This window comes from Anolis carolinensis, chromosome 4 (assembly GCF_035594765.1).
Source record: "Anolis carolinensis isolate JA03-04 chromosome 4, rAnoCar3.1.pri, whole genome shotgun sequence".
Lineage (NCBI taxonomy): Eukaryota > Metazoa > Chordata > Lepidosauria > Squamata > Dactyloidae > Anolis > Anolis carolinensis.
In genome coordinates this window covers 31388806-31413099 of record NC_085844.1, presented here as the reverse complement: position 1 = coordinate 31413099, position 24294 = coordinate 31388806, and the positions used below count along the sequence as shown (strand labels likewise).

The following is a 24294-nucleotide window of genomic DNA, read 5'->3' as shown; positions in this document are numbered from 1 at the left end:
AGTGCAGGGTTGCAGGCTGACAGAAGAAGGAAGGAAGACAAATGCCATTATGTCATAGATTTAAAAAACAAGAAGAAATAAATCTCTATGTATTTATTAAAATTAAAGAACCACTTTGTCACACACACCCCTTAACATTCAAAAGGGGGAGGAGAGGTAAAAGATAAAAGTCTTCCTATTGTCTTTTTCAAGAATCTGACACTATAACAATGGAATAGAAGGTTGTCACAGTATAATACCCCCTAACAGCTAGATAAATGCTGAACTGAAGCAGAGGGGTTTATCAAAAATAAACACTGAAGGAAAGCTGTGTGACAATGATCCTGTGATAATGCTCTGTTAAAATGACTTTTTCTCCGCTGCCAAGTGACAGATGCAGATGTGGTTATTGTGCCCAATAAATACTCATCTGCAAGTCCCCTCTCCTTGTCGAAGCTTTGCTGACAGCTTCACTAGGAGCTGAACACACTCACGTTTATCATGACTTCTATTGGGCATTCTCCATGGGGCTCTCAAATGCACCTCTATTTCCCAACCAAATTGTCCTGTTTTCTCTTTTAAGAACAGCTTTAAAACAATGTGGTAAGTAAATTAAAACTGCTTTACTTCAGCAAAACAAAGAACAGCACACTCAGTAGTATAATGGAAAAGAAAGCAAAGTAGTCTTAGAGCAAACACAGTTAAATCTCTGATAAATTCACAAACCAAGTAGCAGTCTTACTTCAGACAATGAAACAGCAATAAATCCTTAGGAGCAGTTTCCCAGATGCAGCCTCGAAGCAGGCACAAGGGGAGTGAAGGCTTATGCATTAGAGTCAGTTTGTTACCAGCAAAAGCTGACTGCACCTTCTGCTTTATAGCCCTGGGTTTCCTCACAGTTGCTAGGCTAGTTCCCAATTACTCAGCTGCATTTCTGGCAGCTATTCTAGCTGAATGACATCTCTGCTCTGTTTCCTTTTGCCTCTCCTGAAATGTGGGTACTTACAAAATCTCCTCCTCAGATTCCAACTCCCCCTCAGATTCATGAACACTTTCCTGTTCCCCTTCCTCTTCTGAAGAAGAAGAATCCCTAGCACAGATGGACCTGAGGGCATTGGGTGTCTTCCAGCATTATCTAGCAATTGGTACACAACTACTGACTTAGAAGTAATAGGTAGCCATCATGACTAGTAATCATGGATACCTTTCTTTGATAACTTGCTCAATTTCCTTTTAAGGACTCTGAATCGGTGGCCATCTCTACACTTTTGTGGAAGCAAATCACATCATTAACTATGTGAAGAAGTACTGTATATACTCCTGTATAAGTCTAGAAATGTTATCTAAAAATAGCCCCAAAATGCATAGGTCAATGTTATTGCTGTAACTTAACTCTTATCAAAAAATGAACTATCTGTGATGACTCATGGGCCTTGTAGTCCTGTTCCTAGTACTATTGTGGCAGATGAAGATGAAAACATGGGGTTTTCGCCAGTTCAACAAGAACTGGAGCCTCTTCACCTGCAGGATGTTGATGTTTGCCCACAAGAATTCAGCCAAACAAGCCTTGGGCAGAACTCCCCTCCGTTTCCCAGGAAGGAAATTTATTCTAGAGAAAGGGGAGTCAGGGAGGCTAATCAGAGAAATCTAAGAATCGCTGCCAAACAAATGGCTGATTAGGTCTGCTTCCCTTGGGAAATTCTAAGGAGTCATGCATCTGGACGGAGTTGGGTTTCGCTTCTCGTTCTCTAGGGAAAGAGTTCTGTTGGCGGGAAAACGAGACCCAATATAGGTGTTTGGCGCGAGGGATTCTTTGCGGAGTCAATTGATCAGCTTGAGGAGAGAGATCGTGTGTGGACTTCGTAATCCCAGTTCCTTGCTTCCCGGATCAAGCTTCAAGCCTTGCCCTGTCTCACGGTTTTACCACGGACTCTGTTTCATGCTTCATGTTTGCCTTGTCTCCAGTCACGGATCTAGCCAAGAATCAAATTTATTTCCAGCCTTGTTGTCAAGCTTCATTGGACTCTAAGACTCTGTTATTTCCCCACACTATTGCTTGGCAAAGTGTGTGTTTCGGTCAAGTGGATTAAAACTTTGAACTCTAATATCTTATATTGGACAATACATTTCTGGACTATATTTGACCTCATCTGAAAGGTCTGCTTCTGAACTATATTCTTCACTTGTTTTTATTGATTTTATATATTTCTTTAATAAAGATATTAGATAGAGACTGGCCTCTGTGTAAGGTTATTGGTGCTCTGCAGCCAGGGACCTGACACTATCTCTGAGTAGAGTAGCAAAAGGCAAGAATGTAGTCTATCCCAGGAGAACGTGAAAGAAACACCAATACCCTCTATTCTTTTCACTTCTGTACTGGTTCTGGACGTTTGAATGCCTAGGCGGGAAAATGATGGGGGCAACAGGCCCCTTGAGATGGAACTGGCAGTTTCTCCCTCTGTGGAATCACCCTTAACTTATTGACGAGTCGTATCAAAATTCATAATTTGCCCTCAAGATCTGACCTCAAGTATATATGATACTTCTTTTTTATCTTGAATCTATCACCAATCCACTTCAATGAGTTACTTCCAATTTCAGTAGGATGAAATTGAGTGTAAAATTTCTCTCTAACCCTCGTTTTCCTCTGACTTCTTGCTTAGTTAATTCATCCATGATTTCGGATGTTGTCTGTAACTTAGTTTATTTTACCAGCATGTGCATCTCGAATGTCTCCTACACTCATTTAACTTGCAGACCATGATGATTACATTCATCTATAGTCTAAAGCTGATACAAGCCAGAGGTGGAATTATGTGAGCTATGTGAAAATTCCTCCAACTCTCCAATTCCCAGCATTTCTAAAAATATTGAGGGAAGTACTTTCTTAAATATTATTAAAAGGCATCCCATTGCCATGGAAGCCACCAGACATCAGTATGCTGTAAAAGAATAATTGAATAGATTCAAGAAATGGTCAAAATATTTTTCTTGGGTATTGGGAAATCCCAGTAAAAATAATCCTGGACTGACAAGAATCTTTGCAGTTCAGGACATATTCTGCACCAAATGTGTGCATAAAATTTTTGTGTAGAAAACATTTTTTTGTGAAGGGAACAGCATATTCTGTATAAAAATTACATTTCTGCAGAGAAAATGCCATTAACTATGCAGAAAATATATTTTCAGCCCCTCCAAGTGTCAATTTTGTGCAGAATGAGCCTCCAATGATAGCATTTTATGCACAAGAAACAATAATAGAAAATGTTGTTTTCTTTACAAAAATGCAGTATGCAAATTTTGCTGCTGCCATCTGTCAGGGGCAATAGTCTTTGAAAACTGAAATTTTTGAATACATCCTTGCAACAGAAAGAAAATCACTAAAATAATCAGAAGAATATTAGTGAAGAATTGCAGTCCTTAATAGACAGTCTGCTCTGCTATAGATGACTAAAGGTTTGAGAAATCTTTTCTCCAGATGTGGGGAAATATTCCAAGGAAGATCTGAATGGCTATTTCATGTACACTAGCTCTCAAAGAACAGCAAGAAATTATTAATTTATCAAGAGCAATTTTCTGTAAAAGAGACAAGCAATACCTTTTTTAAAGGCCAAAAATGTCACGGCTTGTACAGAGAGTGTTCTTGGGAACTGCATTTGATCATTTGTTAACTAATGTGATATAAAATGTAGAAAATCCATGTGTAATGCTTCAAATCTCTAATCTGGTTTAAAAGGTCAGTTGCAGCCTAAAAGGACTTGACATTTTCTCTTTAAAACTCTGACTTTTTGACTCTGAGCTAACAGCATTTTGAGCCTGAATGACCTGAAGGATAAATGCAAAAACCTGATTTCAATAGAACTATTGGAAAGCGGGGAATCGTCTAATTTATAAGATAGTATTCATAGAGGGGTTTTTTTTCCATTAAGAACTCAATCGACTGAAAAAATGATTTCCTTGGTTATTCCACCATCTTTCTGTGCTTTTATAAATTTTACACAGGAGGGGGTCAGTGGAGTAAGACTCAAGATGGGTAATACTGTGCTATGAAAGCAGAAAGCTGGGGACTTCATGCAAAGAAAGCAATGCAGCCTCTGCATTCTTCCATCTCCCAGCATTGCCCGTTTGGGTGGAATTTGCCATCTATCTGAACTGTTTAATGCTATTTAAGTGGAAAGGAGGAAAGTCAGGACATCTATAAAGATTATCATCCTCCTCATGATCATCCCAGCTTCAGTGAGAAAGAGAAGACACTCTTCCTTTTTCCCACCCCAAAAGCCTGGGAAGGTACTGGAAAAGATGGAAGGTCCTCTCCCAAAAATCATACGATCTTATCACATGGGGCAATTGAGGCATTCTAGGATGCTTCTGTCCCAGTTTGCCCATGGAGCCCCACGCTCCCCATCAAATATCCAAATTCAAACCCCAGTTTCATTGGATTTGAATGGATCCATTTAAGGGAAGTAATCCCTGTGGTCCCTTGTTTCCCACTTTTATAAACCACCTAAAGACATGGGCAAATTTCCTTCAAAAATGCTCAAATTGATTCAGGATGACTGCATAATGTGAAGATTTTGTGCCCATTACTCTCCATCCAACTTCTTACATACATCCAAATCTGCGGAAAAACCAGATAAGAATGAAACAGGAAGAGACATTCTATCACTTCCAGCCACATTGGACATGTTAGTGCAGCCTGCAGGGATGAGAAGCAACCCTGCCTTGAAATGAAGACATTCATTGTTGGATCTGCATCATTCTCAAGTGGGAGAAGGGATCTATGCAGTGGCTAACACTCATATGATGCCCCGTTTTTAGTCACCCTGTGGTTTCCCCTAGGAGCTTCACTGAAGGGATCCTATCTCATGCCCAGATCTAATGCTCTATTTTGCTCAAAGAGTGTAATGTATTAACTTATGGGTCATTTCATTGCTAGTTATGCGTCTCTGGGCTTTGTTTGCATCACGTTGGTTTTCATAGAATAATAGAGTTAGAAGAGACAAACAGTCCAATCCCATGCAGGAATACATTCCTAACAGACGACTATCCAGCCTTTCTTTAAAAACTTTCAAAGAAGGAGATTCCACCACACTCAAAGGCAGCGTATTCCACTATTGAACAACTCTTACCACTAAGGTTTTCCTAATGTTTAGGTGACGTCCGTTCTCTTATAGTGTAAATCCACTGCTATGTCTTAGTCTTAGGAGCAACAGAAAACAAGCTTTTACCCTCCCAATATGACCTCCTTTCAAATATTTAAGCATGGCTATCATGTGCTTTCTTAACCTTCTTTTCTCCAAGCTAGACATACCCAGCTCTGAAAGCTGCTCTTCATGGGGCATAACTTCCAGGCCTTTTACTATTTTGGTTGCCTTCCTCTAGACCTGTTCCAGTTTATCAATATCCTTGAATTGTGGTACCCAGAATGCACACAGTATTCCAGGTGAGGTCTGACCAATGCAAAATAGATTTGTACTGTTATTACACTTGTGCTGCCTTCCTCTTTACTCCTGAGTTTGCAGATCTTTTTTTCAATCCTACCACATTTCTAACATAGTGGTGTCCTCACCAGACTGTAGAATCAAAGCATAAAAACAGTTTCTACCACAACCAGTCTCATTTATGCCTACTATATGCGTGCACATGTACACACACATACTTGCACAATGAAGTAAAATAGCCAAATTACCCAAGACATCTGACAAATACCATTTTTCCCCCAATGCGACTGTTGGCGGTTCTAAAAGAATGATTCTGAGCCGCTGTTTAAAGATTGCGTCAGAATTCATCAAAATCGTTTACCTATCACTATAGATATGCTATGCATAATAGAAAATACCTGTAGTGTGACAAGAAGATTAGGTTAAACTGAAGCAAATCAGTGTGATAGTTTTCCATTAGCAGAACTCAAAACAGGATTGCCAACAAAGGCTGACACAGAATAATGATTCTGCTGCCATCTCACACAGAGCAGTGCATAAAGAATAAAGGCATATTTTGATATATGTAACTCCTCTTATTTTTTCTCAGTTATATCATGTAAGTCAGCAGGTCTATCTATAATTATAATTCACTGAAGGCAAGCCAGCGAAGGTTGAGTGACACTCTTTACTGAGAAAAAAGGGAGCTGTATGGAAATTAAACCCTTGACTCTTCCTTAGGCGGGAAGTTATACAAGAAAATCTTTCAATTAAAAATCCTTCTATATTTTGCAAGGATTTAACTTTTAACCTGAGGAATTCCCCTATGTGTCTCAATATATCCCATTACAAAAAGGGAATCTTGATCGCTTCTAGTAAATCTATTATTTTACTGTCCCTTTTGGATTTAGTATTCAAACTTTTATAAATTATTAACATATTCCAACCACGACTCTTGGGTAATGATTTAAGATTCCCCATGTCTGTTAACTTTGATGTGGCATTGGGTTGGTCACTCTGGAAAGCAAGAGGTTAGATGAAATGGGTCTTTGATCTCAGCCAGTGAGATTTTCCCTGTGTTTCAACTAGAATTTGTTGTTACATGCCTTCAAGTCGGCCCTAGCTTCTGGCAACTTTAATTCAGGATTTTATTGGCAAGATATATTTAAAGAAAGTTTGCCGCCATCTTCCTCTAATACTAGAATACCTGAGAAATTTTCTTCCAGCAACTTTTCATAAAATGTTGCAGATCAATGAAGCTCAAAACTCTACATATTATTCAGTAGTCCATTTGAAACTGCATGTGAATTTCAATGGGAATTTACAAAACAGAAACTAGCATGCTAATAATGCCTCCACCTCTCACATTTGTTAGTAAGCTGACAGTGACCAGAACCCCAACAGAGTAGATTCTGGGCCCATTTTATAATTAACCTATGAGTGAAGAGTATTGCCAGGGGAAGAGGAAGGCCGTTGCCATCACTACAGAAGAATTTAGAGCTTTCTTATCCTCCCAGGCAGTCACCATCTTGCCCTGTGTTTACCAATTTCACGTGTCATTAAATCAGCCCTAAGACACCTTTTGTTTGACATGTGGAAGTAAGCACTGCCTGTAACTTTAATGACCTTTTATGCGATTGACTCTATGAAACACGAAGCATGCCCAGCAACGGTGTTATGCATGTGTCGTTTTAAAAAAAATATTTTAATACTGAAGAATAAATCTCTGGTAAAAAGATCAGGCTGGCTCAAACAAAGACCAAAGCATGCAAAAGAACCACCCACTCCTGCCAAAATACATAGTGAAACTTTCTAACCATTGGAAATACTGTGAATTCTGAAAACTATATAAATACAGTAGAGTCTCACTTATCCAACACTCGCTTATCCAACATTCTGGATTATCCAACGCATTTTTGTAGTCAATGTTTTCAATACATCGTGATATTTTGGTGCTAAATTCGTAAATACAGTAATTACTACATAGCATTACTGCATATTGAACTACTTTTTCTGCCAAATTTGTTGTATAACGTGATGCTTTGGTGCTTAATTTGTAAAATCATAACCTAATTTGATGTTTAATAGGCTTTTCCTCAATTCCTCCTTATTATCCAACATATTTGCTTATCCAACATTCTGCCGGCTCGTTTATGTTGGATAAGTGAGACTCTACTGCATTTGCAAAAGTAAATCATGACATGATTTGCAATCCTGTACACAATAAAGCTTCTAAAATCCCACTGTGATCAATGAATTCAAGATACAGCCTTATCACACAGGTAAATTTACCTGTCATACAACACTTTCACCACAGTTGAGGGACAGAGCCTGACGGATTGTATCAAATGATGTACATCTACTTCCCGCAGGGCTCTGTCCCTCAACTGTGGTGAAATCATCATAAAAGGTAGCAATGAGAACATGGGAGGCTTCCCATGTTTTCATTGAGAAGAATGGGGCGAGCATGGGGGGAAGCCAGGAGGCAATGCTTCCCGCCATGGGATAGGTAAGGGGTGATGTGGGCGATGTGGAGTGTGGGGTGATGGGGTCCCCACGCTGCCTGCCAGATTCACCACGCTGCATGGCAAATCCTCCCACTATCACAGTCCATGTATATCTCAATCTGATGAGGTCCCCAGCGTGCATAAAGAATAGCCAATTAAAGTGTTTCTTTGCTTGTTTAATCTCCCACTTTTATCCTTTTATAGGATCCAGGTCATCTTACAAGCAATGAAATCTACTGTACATACTTGTGTATAAATCAACTTAAAGGATAGGTTTTGCGGTCAAAATTGTGGGATTTGATTTGACCAGGAGAAGTTGAGGGTAAAACTTTTCAAAACCCATTTTTCAGAGATAACAGGAGCAATACAGGCAAACAAAATGGCTTCTACTTCTCTAGTTTTTAAGGTGCATTTTAGCTTTTAGATTGGAGAAGATACTGATGCTGGGGAAAATGGACGGAAAAAGGAAGAGGGGCCGACCAAGGGCAAGATGGATGGATGTTATCCTTACAGTAACTGGCTTGTCCTTGAAGGTGCTGGGAGTGGCCACAGCTGACAGGAAGCTCTGTCATGGGTTGATCTATGGGGTCACAAAGAGTCGGAAGCGAGTGAATAAATAAACAACAATTGACTTTTAAATTAAATTTTCCAATCCAGCCAAGAAACGCTATTGTGAGGATTGGAGAGAGGGCTAGTGCTTCTTTTAGGTTCTCCTGGGATTGATTGGAGAAGGCATCAATGCAGTTCAAGAAATCAGGAGGCTGTTGCCTCTCCATTTAGTTTTCCATTATCTGACTTTCACCCATTCAACTTGCGCTTCTGCTCTTCTTTGCCTGTTTGCTACTGCTGCTCCTTAGAGGCTATCTTGTGCGAGGACTCAACATTGACCCTGTTAGCAAATAATGCAATGGACACCTGTTTCTGGAGATATGTTTTGCTTTGTTTCATTGAGTACCTTATATTTGAGACCAGTCTGGAACTATTGTACTTGACTCGTTTTAAATGTGCGGGTTACACTTAAAATAATACCAGGCTGCAATTTATTATAGGTTCCCAACAATGGAAACAGTATTCAGTTTGTTTTAACCAGAAAAGTGGACATTTATGCATTTTTCTACCATTTTGGTTGGATTGCTAAATATCTTGCAAGTTTGCCCACATCTTATGGGTCCTTTTCAGATTGTCAACTTGGATAGTTCTGTGTGTTTTCTTACATTTTCAGTGACATCTTTTGCCCACAGTTTGCAAAGAACCTGAATGATTAACCTGTTTTGTTTTTTAAAAAAATATTGGTTCAATTTGGGTGCATCCTAGGTGGAGATCTTTCCCATCTCTTCTATCCAGGATGCCCTTTTAAGTAGCAATTGATTCTGGTACAGTATTACAAATGTTCACAAGAAACCATGGAATCCACCTTGTATTTAATTGCTACTTATTCAAATAGTTTATAGTTTTATCTAGTCTGATAGTACTACCTAGTCTGATAGTACTTCCCCATGGTCTCAGGCAAAGGCCTTTCCCATCACTTGCTACTTGATCCTTTTTGAACCAAATGATACCAGGGACTGAACCTGAGCCCTTCCTCATGCAAAGTGTGTATTGTTCCACCGAGCTGCAGCCCAGCCCGTTTCAGATGGGGATTTATGAAAGGCAATTAAGAGAGTCCCAGTTGAAAAAGCTGGGTTATGTTTTTTATGATGTTCATGGTCCTTCTGGTGTTTTACAGCTCTGCTGTCGCAGACCAGCTGTCTCATGCACTCTTGCATCTAAGCCTTAGTTTTCAATTCTCCCTCAATGTATTCTATACCAGCCTTAATAGCTGTAATGGGTTATATTGGGTTTGAATCGCTTATGCTGATAGTTCAATAGGGAAAAAATATTATGGACCTGCCTTGCTTTACTCAAAAAGAATAAATTAAGTATTCATTGCTTTGCTTTAGGTTCGCCATTTTATCAAAAATTCTATTTAAAAGGGGGAAATTAATTATATATTAGATTCCTTTGCCTTGCAATTATTCTTGCTCTTTCTTTAAAATCCCCTGCAATTATTTTTTTCATCATCTCAGGGAAAATATAGGAAGACAGGAGGTTCTTAAGATAAAGAAGCCACTACCAATACATGGGGAATGGGGAAAAGAAGGGATGTGTAATGAGGTATGCCAGCCTAGCACAAAATTCAGTAAGAGAGGATTTTAGCCTTTGGCAATACAGTCTACATAAATGACAGCATTGTGAGAGGCCAGCCATTCAGAACATGAGAAGATAAAGAGCCCTTACTTTGGTCTAAATAGCCATTGAAGGTATCCTAGATTTTTTTTCTGGTGATCATTTGATTGTAGCCAAATGCATTAAGTCAAGTCTTTGGTCTTCACCACCATGACAGTTTTTGCACTTGGTCTGTTGCATCACACAGCCAAGACTTCTTGTGAGTTGTGGTTAACTATGCCTTTCTGTATTGTTCTTGTGAGGGATTTGCTATATATCTCAAATGGACAAGCAACTGTTGTAAGGAGGATAAAACTCAATTGCTCAGATTACATTTGTGACTTTTTTGTAATTTTTCTTCTAAACAAGAACATATAGATATTACATGGGTTCAAAATGATCTGAATCTGTGCCTTGTGAATACAATACAATGCAGTCCCCCTATCCCTGGATTCTATATTCAGTTTCACTTATTTACTCTGCAAAAAAAAAAAATCCTCCAGGAAGTGTTTATGGGCCTCTTTAGGTCCTCCAATGCAATTCTATGATGTGCTTCCAGCCCAAGTACAGTCATAATATAATATGAAACTATTATCCATGGTTTCAGTTATTCACTGGAAGTCTTGGAATATATCCCCTGTGGATGTGGAAGTCATACTATATTCATAGGTACCCACTCTCCAGTGAGAAGAGGGCTTATGGCTTCAAAGAAATGGGCAGTCCGGAGGGTAAGTGGACGACTCTGGCATGATCATTTCCAGAAGTTGAAAGGACACATAGGTATAGTTTCCAGGAAAAGGACACAACAGGGGCATTGCCTCCCAAATTTCTAGCATTGCGCAGAGTATGACATTGAAAATTGTTCACATCTAGAACTGATGTCTGCTATATTCTCATTTCATTTGCCTTCATGGGAGATGCTTAAACTGTATTTCTAAATGTTAATTATAGGTTTGAGGTTACTGCAACACTATACATTTGAGAACTGAAGGATTTGTGGGTAACTGTAATTTTTATCCGGGGACAATTCACTTATTTTGCCTTCTTTATATCTGCTTCTGAGAATGGAGTCCAGTGGGATTGAAAGGACTGGGTATTTGTAATGTCCTCAAGAAGCAGAGTTGAAAGAGATCATAAAGCCCATTCAGTCTTCACTCCTGCCATGCAGAAACACACAATCTACTCACTCCTGACAGATGGCCATCCAGCTTCCACTTAAAAACCTTTAGAAAAGGAAACTCCACCACCATCTGAGGAAGCACATTCTGCTGCTGAACAACTCTTACCATCATGATATTCTTCCCAACATTTAAGTGGAATCTCTTTCTCTGCAATTTGAATCTGTTGCTCCATGTCCTATGATCTTATCACAAAGGCCAGGCGAAGCATCCCGCTTCACCTGGCTCCACGGAGGAAAGAAAGGAGCAATACCTTTTCCAGTGCCTTTAAAGTATAGACCAAACTCAGATGATATACTACAATGATCTGCCAGCTGCCATTATGCAAATGCTTGACTCGAAGCATGTTTCTTCTCAGAGCAAGTTTTGGGAGAAGTAAAAGTACTGCTTTTATTGGACTGCTGAGTCTTAAACAAGTATTATCATATCTACTTCCCACTCCTTTCCAGAAAACATTCTGGGGACTATGCTCATTATTTCATCAATAAATATCCCTCCACCCAAGTCATCTATGGATTCAACATTTCTTACTAGGAAGGAGTCCATAACATCCAACCTAATACAAATGTTTACTTTGCTCTGTTAGAGAAGTATAGGAACAATTAGTAAATGGTTTAACCAAAAACATAAAAGAGGGACAGGAGAAGCAATAAGAACCAGAGGCATGACTACAGAAGCAAAAGACAAGATATACAATATTGGTTGTAGTACACAATCAGCAGAAAAGAAGTTGACCAGTAGGGAGAAGGATTCTGGGAGCTGGGTTCCAACAGGTAACCCTCCAAGCTTTGCTCTCTCAAGATTCTAAGCCACTGGTTGCTCGATTTCACATATTCATCCCTCAGGGCTAAGGAAAATATTTTGCTATGATGGCTACTCTTCTCCCCAAGAAAAATCAGTCAAAATGTGTCCCTAATGTTGAATGAGACCGCGCGCACCCCCACATACACATGCACACATTATTTCTTCTTTCTCTTGTTCTTTGAAACAGGTTCAGTTTCCACAGTGACACATAAAACACATGGTATTCACTCACCAGAAACGTAGTCACTAAAGTACAGGTTCCCTGTCCCTGGTTTTGCCATTGTCTTCCTTTGAGGCTGACGGAGTGTGATTTGCCCAAAGTCACCCAGTAGGTTTCCATACCTGAGCAGGGATTTGAACCCTAGTGGCTAGAACAGGAGTTCTCAAACTGTGCTCCGGGGAGCTCTTGGGGCTCCATGGGCGATAGTGAGGGGCTCTGGAGCACCATGCTGCTTCCTGCCTCCTCTTCTTTCCTCCTCCTGAGATGTGCAGGGAAATTACAGTTTTGGGCTGCTGGAAACAGCAGCAGCAGCAGCAGCAGCAGGGAGTTGGACTGGATAGCCTCTGGGGTCTCTGCTATTATTGTTGTTTATTTGTTCAGTCACTTCTGACTCTTCGTGACCTCATGGACCAGCCCACGCCAGAGCTCCCTGTCGGGCGTCACCACCCCCAGCTTCTTCAAGGTCAAGCCAGTCATATTATTTTCAATAATAATAATAATAATAATAATAATAATAATAATAATAATAATAATAATAATAAAGGTTGGATGGCCATCTGTTGGGGGTGTTTTAATTATGTTTTCCTGCATGGCAGAGGAAGGTTTGACTGGATGGCCCCTGAGGTCTTCCACTGAAATACTGTTAAATTTGTGTTGGTTAAAATTGCTCCTCATTTTAAATATTGTATTGTTCTTTTTCTTTCTTTCTTTCTTTTTTGCACTATGTGAATTAGTTCACATAAACACTCTCCATCCCTCTGCCACTGGCCCAGCCCATGCCTGATATATATACATTATATATAATATATAAACATTTCTTCACTAGAAACTTTTGCTTCAAAAGGGTTAAAAAGGTTTGAGAACTCCTGGTCTAGAGTCATGGTCCAAGGTCAATACTGACTACAAGTTTTTAATTTCCATATTATTGCTTTTATATATAAAAATACAAAGTACTATATTTGAAAACTGCACACTTTTAAAAGTGAGCTGGCTTTAAAAACTAGGGAATATTGTGGACAAACTATGACATATATTATTCTCAGACCAGGGACATTAATTAATTTCAAGATGCATTTATTTCTTTTTAAAAAATGTCAATCTCCCATTCTAACAACATTATTAGGTACCTTTGGGCCCTTGTAGGTTTTATGAACATGATCCAAATAAATTGGCTCTTTCTTCCTTGGTGGCTTCTTTAATTATTTTGTTATTATCCAAGGAACTAGTTTAATTTCAATGAACACTGTATTTCAGTTACTACTACCTAGAGAAAATGGCAGCTTCTACATATCTGTGTTTGGTTGCCAGCAACAGGAATATGTAATTTTCAAGAAATGATCTGTAGATTTTGTTTGTTTGTTTTATAAATGGGTGATAGTTTATTTATTTATTGTGGTCAAATCAGAAGGATTATTCTGATTGATGTTCAGAAATACCCCTTTTGCCACCTGTTCTATGGCCAGTCTTTGCAAAGGTAAAATAATTTTCCTGGGTTGAATCTCTCATTAGACATACAACTTTAGCACACGAACTTGGTCCATTTCAATTACAACAGGATAAGAGTGTGCTTGGCTGGTACTTATACACCTTTGTGTCTCTCCTGTTGGTGCTTTGCATTTTAATTGTTAGTGAAACATCTCTTTTCATTGATAGCAAAAATCCATCAATACATCCCAATACATTGCTATTCCAACTCTACTTCCGGTGCGATTGATTCCTTCTGCTGCAGTTGCGATATTTCAGCAGTCACTTTGGATGAGTGTTATTGGTCTCTGAGACAAAATGAACTCATGTTTTTGATACCACAGCACCAAGTATAGCGTAGAAAGAAGCAGCACAACCCAGCATTAAATCCTGAGATATTTGCTAGTTTTTAGAACAGATTTTTCTGAAATAGATCCATTTAGCCTAACAAATGGAATGACTTCATGGGACTTTAGGACCCTTTCCAGATATCACAGAGGGAGATGTCATTGCTGCGTATCCAGATACAGCAGCGGTTCTCAACCTGGTGTCCCCAGATGTTTTTGGCCTACAACTCCCAGAAATCCCTGCCTGTTTACCAGCTGTTAGGATTTCTGGGAGTTGAAGGCCAAAAACATCTAAGGACCCCAGCTTGAGAACCACTGAGCTACAGGAACACAGATGGACACATCTCTGTGGCATTCACTCATGTGTTCTACCAACCAGTAAGTGGCAATGTTGGAATGAGGACCAGCAGCTAAATGGCAGAGTGCGATGAGCAGGTTTTGCCTGTTAGGTATGTTGGAACAATAGGTGTTTTAGATAAAACAGGATTTCTTGCATGTGCAATCTTTCTGTTTATTTCTGTCGTTTAAACCCGCACATTTGCTCTTACCATCCTTTGAAATGCATGGTCATAAATGTGTTGCAAGTAGAGCATGTGACCCTGGGCACTTCTTTGGGACCATGGGTCATACAAATTCTATTCTCAGATTCTATTCTCTTCCAATCTCTCTGATCCTCTAAGATACAGCCAAGCTTCATTCCTCCATAGAAAGATAGTGAGTCATGAATAAGGACTTTATCTAATCTTTTCATCAGCTAGCTATTGAGCCGTGGTGGCATAATGGCTTAAACCCTTGTGCCAGCTGAACTGCTGACATGAAGGTTGGGTTGCTGGTTTGAATCCGCGAGACAGGTGAGCACCCATCTGTCAGCTATAGCTTGCGGAGATATGAGAACAGCTAACACATCCCGGCGCCCACTGGGCAATGTTTCTGTAGACTGCCAATTCTCTTACACCAGAAGCAACTTGCAGTATGTTCTCACGTGGCTTCTGACACGATTTTAAAAAATCAGCTATCTAGGCTGCAAGTTTTCCATACATGTATCAATGCAAATCCATTAGTAAGCTTTTAAAGTTTACCACATGAAACTGCCTGTCTTGTTTATTTTTTGGAATAAGTAAGGAAAAGTAGAGAAATTGAAGCACACTTTATTCACCACTTTGCTAACAAAGGCTAATTCCCCACAGTTATTTTTTTTTCTGTACTGGCTAAATTCAGTCATACTGCAATTGCCAGGATAGCTTAATATTAAAATATTAGGAGTGAAAAGTTTGATAGAAAAAATAGTTACATGATTTTTAAGGCAACCCCTAATTGTGTACCACAAATGTGACATCTAGGAATTCATACTCAGTTCTTTTGAGGCCTCTGAAAGTCCTAAATCTAGTTAAGGAAAGCTGGCAGTTTAGCTTTCTCACATAATTCAGCTTTCTTTATTTATGAGTAATTGTGTAAGTTGTTGAGCAATCATAGCAAAAAAACTGGTCTGAGTGAAAGAGCTTGTCCCTTCAGGATCACAGCCTCCAGAAACCACATGATCTACTTTCCTTTGGTTATGGTTATGCATTTGGTTATGCCCAGGGTTCAGGGAAGAGAGGACGTTGTCCTAAGGCCATTTCGGCTTACCTGACCCCTAGATTCAGCTATGTTTTAATTATACATAGCACCCAATCTCTCCTTAAAGGTCTTGAATCCCACCTCCGTCTACCAAAAACCTGGCCCTTGATCAACTAAAGTATATCATAAACTATCTGAGAATTGAAACAAAATACATGCAGCCACTTGTACAGCATAAAAATGTGATAATGCAAACAGTATTTCATTTCCTGAAAGTTGTGATTCATGAATGTGCATGTGCGTGTGTAAGCCCAGATGTGTTGGAAACAGCTTTAATCTGTATATTTTGGCTCAGTTTCTCAATAGAGGATCCATTGCTGCTACTGTTAGCAAAGTGAGGTTACCAAAAAATCTGAAAGGATTATAAGTAGTCAGGTTTAAAATGTTACGTGAATCGGCTTTTTATGTGAAATGCAGGTGTCAGAAAGGGTACGGCAATAAAAGGTGCCATGATGATAAATGGGAGCAGAACGGCAGAGCATTTCAGGGGTTAAAACAAGGCATAGAATCATAAAACTTTGTTAGTAAAACAAAAATATTATTGACTTAGTTGTGTACTCTCCAACATTTTGATCCGAATATTATTGTATTGTTTAGGTGTGTTGATATGTTCACCTTAATGACAAATACACTTAAACTTCCAGTGCTTGCTTTGGGTTTACAAAACTTAGGGGGTTTTTTAGTGGACTGAGATGGTTTGGTACTTTACTTTTGCTTGAAGACAAAAATTTGGTATGGGTGAGAATGCTGATTCTGTCCTTTTTTCTGATTGAAGGAAATATAGAAATGTTATTCCCCTCAAAATAGAAAAAGCTTGAAGGGGGTTTTAAAAAGTTTTTTTCTTTAAAAAAAAAAACAATGTCAGAGATAAAAATGGTCTGATTTTCCCATCAAGGCCATGTTCTTTCCTTGGCCACACTGACATGTGACTTAGTTATATCCCATTTGGACTACTGGAACATATGTGGGGCTGCCTTTGAAAAGTGTTTGAATACTTTAATTAGTCCAAAGAATAGCAGCCAAATTGTTCAAGAGGGCTGGTTACAGGATCCAGTTACAATAACTCAGTTGGCTCCTGCTTTGTTTTCAGACAAAATACATTATTTGACTATGTGCAATGTTTTCAGTTTTCAACAGAGGGGCTGGCGGGGAGACCTGATTGGTGATATCCCCCTCCAAAAAATATTTTCAGATTTTATATTAAAATCATATTACGCGAAGAGTCCCGGAAGGGCTACTGTACGTTGTATATAAGGAACAATTTCTGGACATAACACCTTAAATCCACATGGTATCATTCTAGAGAATACTATTCTATTATTACCATTAAATATTGCCAGTGTAGTATTCTAAATTACTACCGTAGATGAAGCTCAATTTCATATTGAGCAATTGTAGAAGACAAAAACCAAAAGTTTTATTGCTAACATTTTTATAAAGTACTTTGTGCTTGTGTGGTTTTCCAGCTCTGCAAGCTTCGGATGTAGTAGGCTGTCTATGAAAGTCTATGCTACCAGCTTCTTTTTCTCAGATAGCCTCTAAGGGGCTACAAGATCCTTTCGCATATTCCAGACTAATACAGCTATGTGTCCGAATTCTGGCACATGGGCTTTGTTCTTCAACGTCCAATAGATAGCCATCAGTTTTACAGTCAGATCTAAACTAATACAGTGCTAAGCATTAGAAAAGCAGGAGCAGGAATTCTCTTGTGATACCAGTAAACACCAGCTGAATAGCCCCTGGCAGTCCTCCAACATGGACTCTTCTCTCAGACATCCAAGAATATTTGCGATCATGGCTAGAGACTAAGGAAAGCTGTGTGACTCTTTTCCTCCTCTCAAGATGCCTGTCAAGTGGGCAGGGTGTTTGTCTAATTAGTTCTTTACTATAAATATGGCTGACCCAAAGGCCGAGCTGATTTGTTTGACAAAGGTAATGCATTTGATCTCTGCACTGAAGTCTTACCCCAGCTGGAGTCTGACAACATCTACAAGCCTCCCATTGCTTCATCTCACATCCCTCTCTGCTGTGCCACACAATCCATCAAACATGTCAATCAGATCACATACAAAAGAGAAAGAGAAGGAGGGGGGAGAGAAATACCACCATCTCCTCCCTTTTCAAGCTGAACCTGTGTCGCCCACTGCAGCGCTACATTTGGAACAATCATTGCTTCTTCAAACTACCACTAGGATGTCATGGTGTTCAAAGAAAATAATTAGATGCCAGTTTTGGCATAATGGAGTATTTAAAAATCAATTAGCCCCTAATGGGAATACATTTCAAGTTTTCTCATGATTTCACTAGTTGACACACTATATTGAAGCGTGCTTACACACAAGGAATAGCCCAGTATCTCACGGGAAACCGGCACATCCTGTGAAAGCTACAGAGAATATTCTCTCTGTGTCTGTCCTTTTTGTTGTTGTTCTTTTCATTGCTGATTTGCTCCAGGGCACCAGTTATGTCTTGGCATGCCTATATCAACCAGCACCTTAGCTGGAATGGGTATACTTAGTACACATGTCACATCTGGCCTCAACTGCCCTAGACATCACGAAATATGCTGCCAATTATAGTATTCCTTTACCCTGGCCAGGGAGAAACACAAAATAACACAAGACAAGGACAACCAATAATCAAAGTCTAGTCATAACTTTTCAGAGTTTTCTTCTCCATCTGCAAAAGCCAAGGCTCAGTTAGTAATTTCAAAAAAACTGATTATAAATTAAAGGTGAACCCTCCTTCTGCTATACCACCTTTCCTGATTGATTTTATTTTCAAAACTTAAACTGGGGGCATATGCCATAGAGTTGGAAGAGACCTCATGAGGCATGCAGTCCAACCCCCTGCCAAAAAACAGGAAATTGCATTCAAAGCACCCCCAACAGATGGCCATCTAGCCTCTGCTTAAAAGCCTCCAAAGAAGGAGACTCCACCACACTCCAGGGCAGAGGGTTCCACTGCTGAACAGCTCTCAGAATGAGGAAGTTCTTCCTAATGTTCAGATGGAATCTCCTTTCCTGCAGTTTGAAGCCATTGTTCCGCTTCCTAGTCTCCAGGGCAACAGCAAACAAGCCTTCTCCCTCCTCTCTATGACTCTGCCTCACATAGTTATACGTGGCTATCATGTCTCCTCTCAGCCTTCTCTTCTGCAGGTTAAACATGGCCAGTTTCTTAAGCTGTGGCATGCATCAGAGGTCCATATCATCTGGGCATTCTGCTGTCTAGTGTCCGTGTCAGAATAAAAAAAAACATCCAATCCAATAACATTTGTCATCATCATCATCATCATCATCATCATCATCACAGACCTTCCAAGCCTCACGTAACAGTAATAACTGAGGAGTGCTGCTTCTAGAGCAACTCTAAAACACATTGCTTGAGAATAGATTCTGAAATCGTAATGCAAAACAGATTTTAAAAATGCCTGAGGTGAGACAATGGCCATTAATTTGAAGCTAAGCCTTGCTTCTGAATAGTGAACTATTTCTTGGATGGCTAGAAACTCTGTCTTCACCGGCCTGCATTTCTGCCCCTCCTCCCTATATTTCTCTTCTCATACTGCATTTCACTTGCACTGTCTGCACCCTCCCATTTTTTCCCCATCCGAAAGGTAGAAACCAGAGGGGAGACTGAAGTGGCATCGGAACTGGGGGGTGGTTGCTAGGCAACCGCCTGTTCTGTCTTACCTAATTGCTACCTCAGTGACAGCACAGAAAGTGAGGTCAGGAAGGCCGGGGACCTCTCCTTGCCGCAGGCAGCAAGTACTCCAGCATGGTTAAGGGGAAATCAAGGATCGTGGAATGGAAATCGTGCAAGGTCTGGAAAGGGTCTGTGGCCTGATTCTGCCATTGAGGCAAACACTGGTTTCACTCTATAAGCTTATAGGACAGGAAAGTGCTGCTCTGTATGGCGTTCCAAGCTCTTTAAAAGAAAAGGTAGACATAACTATGAGACGTCTCTGAAATAAATAGTGTCAATAGTCATGTAATCCAACTGACTGTCATCACAGGAAGAACAAACAAGCTATGATAATCTCTTCAGAAGTTCTATGATAGTCTCTCCCAGAAGGTCTAGTTTCTGCTCACTAGATAGGACTTCAAAGAGAAGGCCTCAAAGATGAATAATTAAGACATACACACACACGTTTAACCAAATGTGGCCATTGCATTATGTCCCAGATAGGTTGCCCAAAAATATAAGCATCAGTGCCCTGTTTGGATATTGACAAGCCTGCAAAAAGGACACGTGGAAACCTATTTGAGTATTCAAAAACATATGGAGGTAAGGTACAGTAAAGTCTCTTTTATCCAACATAAACGGGCTGGCAGAATGTTGAATAAGTGAAAATGTTGGATAATAAGGAGGGATTAAGGAAAAGCCTATTAAATGTCAAATTAAAGGTAAAGGTTTCCCCTGACATTAAGTCCAGTCATGACCGACTATGAGGGTTGGTGCTCATCTCCATTTCTAAGCCGAAGAGCCAGCGTTGTCCATAGACACCTCCAAGGTCATGTGGCCAGCATGACTGCATGGAGCACCGTTACCTTCCCGCCGGAGCGGTACCTATTGATCTACTCACATTTGCATGTTTTCGAACTGCTAGGTTGGCAGGAGCTGGGACTAACAGCGGGCGCTCATTCCGCTCCCGGGATTTGAACCTGGGACCTTTTGGTCCACAAGTTCAGCAGCTCAGCGCTTTAACACACTGTGCCACCAGGGGCCCAGATTTTACACAGTAAGCACCAAAACATGTTTTACAACAAATGGACAGAAAAAGCAGTTCAATACACGATAACGTTATGTAGTAATTACTGTATTTAGCACCAAAACTTCAGAATGTATTGAAAAATTGACTACAAAAACATTGACTACTAAAAGGCAAACAGTGTTGGATACTACAGAATGTTGGATAAGTGAAGGTTGGATAACTGAGACTCTACTGTACTTGGAATAAGGTTAGATCCCATAATATTTCTGAAATACTCAGATAGGCCTCAAATATTCCTATCCACGTGTTTCTCAAAAATACATGCATGTTACCCACACTCATATGCACAGACATCATCCCATCAATGTTGAATAAGGAGATCTGGATAGGTATATTTGACTGAAAGCACTTACCATGACAAGTGTAAAAGAATCTGTTTTGTGTTGTCGAAGGCGTTCATGGTCGGGATCACAGGATTGTTGTATGTTTTCCGGGCTGTATTCTGGAACATGGCCATACAGCCCGAAAAACATACAACAACCCCAATCTGCTTTGTTTTTCTTTTTAGAAATTCTTAATTTGATGTAAAGCACTTGAGATTTTAAGGCTGAATTGGGGGAAGACAATCAAACTGGCTAATTTGCCTGTCAATTCCAGGCAAAAGCTTTGAGTACTTAGCTGTTGTAAATCTAGCTTGGAATCCCTATGTATTCAGTCATGTTTATGGTGCTGAATTAGGGTTGCCCTTAGTGGCCAAGTGGGACACTTGAACTAAGGTTTGGGACAATAGCTGCTAAGCAGATGGTGAGAGTGAGGCAAAATTTTTTGTGCCAACAAGCTCATCTCTTGAATTATTATTTGTGTGTTAGTCTTTTGTTTCCTGTGTCCAAACTTACCAGAAGCTGACAACTACTGTATGAAAATTTCAGGCTTTAAGTACTTTCCTGTTACTGTTACATTTTGAAAATAAAGTGATGTTTTGCAATCCTGTGCTTTTACCTTATTTGAATTTGAATTCTAAAACTTGTCACTTTACTAAGACACAGATTGGCCAAGGGCTGAAAATTCATTTCTGCTTCCTTTCCTGGGACCAGTAGAGCATACTAATTAGAGTATTGGACTTAAGCTTGAGAAAGCCAGTTTCTAGTCTCCACTCAGCCAAAAAGCTGACTGACTTCATGCATAGGGTTAATGTGAAATATAAATAGAAAGAAGGAGCTTTATGTAAGTTGCCTTGGGATCCATGGAGGAGAAAAAGAGACATATAACAACAACAAATCCCTAAGTATACTTTTTGATGATTATTACTATTAGAAAGCATATATGTTTGTAACGTAGAGAGGTGTAATAGTGGTCTCTTTGTTGGACTAGGACTCTGGATTCCAGGGTTCAAATCCACATTTCACCACAAGACTTTGGGCCACATTCCCAGCCGCTAAAGAGGCCAATGGCAAATTCCATCTAAAAGATCTCACCACAAAAAGCACATGATATTTTAACCTTAACTATATCACAAGTCAGAAATGGCACATAAATATAACAATGGCTGTAACCATTTTATACTGTCACACCACAAGCACATTAATACCATCGATAATTTTCATGGTATTTATTCATTAGGTTTATGGGTTTCGGGTTGGTGTAATTTGTAAAGAAATAAGCTAGGCAGAAATGCAAGAATTGGCAGTTTTCCCTTAAAAAGAAATATTTTATTATTAGATTTCACTACATTAAAGGAATCTTGAAAATAAAGAAAAATGGGAAAAGATAGCTTCCAATCTTCTTATCAGCAGTTATAATTGCGTACATTAATTATAATCGTACCTCACTTTAACATTTATACAAATTATCTTTTTTCATGCTCAACTCTTTCTGATCATCAAAACCAACAGTAACTGAGATATTGTCTTTCTTTTTTTTCCTTTGCCAAAGTAGGGTAATCCCTTCTATGTGTGAGTCTTCCATCATATACAATGCTGAGGGCAAATATACTTTTTGTTCTCTACAAAAATGTGTTTCATCCATATTTCATGGAGGCCCTGGTGACGCAATGGATTAAATCCTTTGTCGGTAGGACTGCTAACCAAAAGGTTATGGTTCGAATCTGGGGTTCAGGAAGAGCTCCCATCTGTCAGCTCCAGCTTCCCATGCGGGGACACAAGATAAGCCTCCCACAGAATGGTAAAACATCAAGGCATCCCCTCGGCAACGTCCTTGCAGACAGCCAATTCTCTCACACCAGAAACGACTTGCAGTTTCTCAAGTCACTTCTGACACACAAAAAATCCGTATTTCATAAATTCATCCCCAGATTTTCAGCCAAATTTCAAGTTTACATTAGCAAATCAGTTGTGATCCAATTGCTTGTGAGGTTTTGTTCAGCATATTCAGTACAAAATACCTGGAAAATAAGGAAATAAAACAAAGGAAAGAGATAGTGTAAACCTATATTATGTCTATTCAGAGGTAAGTTTCATTAAGTTCAATGTTCTAACTTTGAAGTCAGTTGATATAGGAGTGCAGCTGAAGTATATGGTAAAATATTTATCACTAAGCTGTATAGCACAATTGAAGGACTTAAATAGCAAAACATTTGAGACATTAACCAAAAAAAACAACATTTGTACAAGTCAGAGTTGCCTCTGGGGTGATGCCCTTCCAAAGTACTAAAAAGCTTTTATCTGAAAACATACATTTGCAGCCATTCTACCACTAAAAAGCAAACAATTAGCTGTGCACAGAATGAACATTAGCTGCTCCTAAACAATCTTCATTGAAATGAAGAGTGGCCAGCAGATGAATTATACTGAAGGGTTTGCTCCAATGGCTCACATACTTTCTTGCTGGGGGGTCAAATGTGGCTGGTGTTGAATCCATTTACATGTTTTAGCTTAATTTTTGAAGGGGCTATTCAGGGCCTTGAAGCCTACCCCTCAAATAATTTCAGCACTTTGGACAGTACTGACTGAAATTCAAGAGGGAATTCTTCAGTACTCCATTAATGTGGGAACCATGAAACACCACTGTGGCTGGTAGTCAGAATCTCTTGTCCATCAAAAGCAGACAATGTGGCATTATCTGGGGTGAAACTGCTAAAGCTTTCACCTGTCCTTTTTGTCAGTATTGAAATTGGCTGTTTTCACAACTTTGATTTGTAGATATTTTACTCCCTAGAGACCCAGCACAATGGATTGAGTTTTGGACTAGGACACTGTGAGACCAGAGTTCAAATCTTCACTCATTCTTGAAAACCCACTGGTTAACCTTGGACAAGTCACATACTCTCAGCTTCAAAGAAAGACAAGGTCAAATATGCTATGAGCAAATTCTGCCAAGAAAACCCTTTGATTGGGTTTCCTTGCGGCCATCATAAATCACAAATGACTTGAAGACACAACAACAACAATTTTACCCCCTTCTTTACAAAAACTCACTGCCTTTGAGAGTGTGGGGCAGTGTGTTCACACATCCTTACCTAAGATGCTCCTTAAAACAAGTGGCCATAAATACCATACCCATGCTACCATACTGCAGACATACATAAATTTGCATTCCTCTCGGCTGGGTCTCTCACACCCATTTGCCCCCAATACCCCTGTCAAAACCTGACAAGCTGCGTATAACTCTTTCAACATATTGATGGGTTGGAAGCTAATGAGGTTTAAAAATAACAACAACATGAACATACCGGAGTGCACTGATGAGACAAGGCACATCAACCAAATGTCCCTATTCACACTGGAATTCAGCTAGGGCAGAGAGGCTGACACGCCTACTTTGACAGTGCTGTCTTGTTATGAATCATTCCCAACTGGAGACAGGAGAGATCATCAATGAAT

General features: G+C 39.6%; 1 protein-coding gene across 3 annotated transcripts in view; it reads right to left on the bottom strand.

Moving 5' to 3' along the window:
• Positions 1-24294, bottom strand: part of triqk (triple QxxK/R motif containing) — a 144138-nt gene that overhangs the window by 107040 nt on the left and 12804 nt on the right. The gene's annotated exons all lie outside the window — the stretch shown is intronic.